We start from the raw sequence: 1,552 nt of genomic DNA, 5'->3' as shown, positions 1-1,552 counted from the left end.
CTAGAGGAGGGGTGAGGTGGCGAGGGGCCAGGGTTCGGGGAGATGTCCCCAGCAGATAGGAGAAGGAGAAGGGTGAGGAAGGTGGCATGGGAATGGGAAGTGTAGGAGCGTGTGGGTCTGATAGTGGTGGCACGTGGGTCGACGGGGGAGTGGAGTAGTAGGAGGAGGTGGTGAGTGCCGTAGTGGGGAGAGGGGAGTAGTGAAGGGGCAATGTAGAGCTGTTTTGGGGGGGTAGGCGGGTAGAGGGAGGCGATTTTTGGGATGGTGGAGAGGAAAATGAGGAGGAGGAGTGCAGGAGGCATGTTGGGGTGGGTGGGGTGACAGTTGGGTCAGGGGAGGTGAAGGGATACAGGTCAGGGCAAGGTGGTGTGGTACATAGTATATGGAGCAATAATCTTCTCATTTTGAGTAATTTTTGGAAACCCTACATTGGGTCTAAAAACTCAGGCCTGCATAGCCTGCTATACGCCATATACACAGTTTATGTGCTTGGAATCCATGTATTGTGACTACCTGGCTTCCCACCCCTACATGTATCTTGGAAAAGCATCAAGGACCTGATCTTATTTCAAGTCGACAGAAGTCTTCTTGATCTTCATTTATGGTAATATACCCACTTTATGCGTGTCTTGTTTTCAGGGTGACCTGATGCCCACGATTTTTATATGTATCATTATTTTTCTATATATATCCTCAGAATCATTTGGTACTGTGGACCCTGTTTCACTTGGGGTGGCTATCCAGGAAGTCCCTACATTTGAGAAGTTGGCCTGTTAATTTCACTATTGAGAAGGTAATAGTAGTATCCATTGACTACTGTAGAGGGAGGTCTGGTGAACTTTGGATGTGTTTTGGTTTTTTGGTTTTCATACTTCTATATATATACTATGTATTTCTGTGTTCCAGCTGTTTCATACCAGGAGATACCTGACATATATTGGGAACACATCTGCTGAATACATGGTTCATTTGAATACTAGATGAAAACCCATGGAAACCCAGGATAACTACATCACCACTATATAACTCTGCCTTATGGTACTCTATTTGCTAAGATGACCCGAAACTGAAGACGCCTAGTGCTTTTTAACATGATTTTATTTATTTTTTCATATGTACACCGTGCTCATGTTTAACCTCCTTATGATCTATGTGATCAAATAAAGTATTGTTTGGAATATTTTTGAAATTATATTACTCCGCGTGGATCACCTAGTAACCTTCTTTTTCCAGGTAGGGGTGTTCTTGTCACACTACCATTTTGCTTTGTTAAAGGACTCCACAGCCACCCACTCCTTAAAAACCAATGACAGTTACTGACAGATGCCAGTACATACCGCATGTCTGGACCACTACTTAATTTCCGCATTAATTAAGGTCTTTTTATGCTGTATTTACCAAGAGTTTTTTTGGTAAATACCGCTCATTGCAATAGTGAATTGACACCTTCAGTATCGCATGCGATGTGTGGTCACATGATTTATATTATGCATGCGATAACCTTTAGTGCATTGTGCACCCAATGCAAGTCTATGTGACTAGAACTAGTAAA

General features: G+C 43.3%; 1 long non-coding RNA gene across 1 annotated transcript; it reads left to right on the top strand.

Moving 5' to 3' along the window:
• Positions 1 to 679: 679 nt before the first annotated feature.
• On the top strand, positions 680 to 1,180 carry LOC149467816 (uncharacterized). Its single transcript, XR_016311830.1, has 2 exons — positions 680 to 793; positions 907 to 1,180. It is a non-coding gene; the product is annotated as an uncharacterized LOC149467816 (long non-coding RNA).
• Positions 1,181 to 1,552: the final 372 nt, after the last annotated feature.

The sequence above is a fragment of the Staurois parvus genome, unplaced genomic scaffold, assembly GCF_062004578.1.
Source record: "Staurois parvus isolate SC_StPar_1 unplaced genomic scaffold, SC_StPar_1.0 ptg000099l, whole genome shotgun sequence".
NCBI classification, from domain to species: Eukaryota; Metazoa; Chordata; class Amphibia; order Anura; family Ranidae; genus Staurois; species Staurois parvus.
This window is presented reverse-complemented; position numbering and strand designations above follow the sequence as displayed.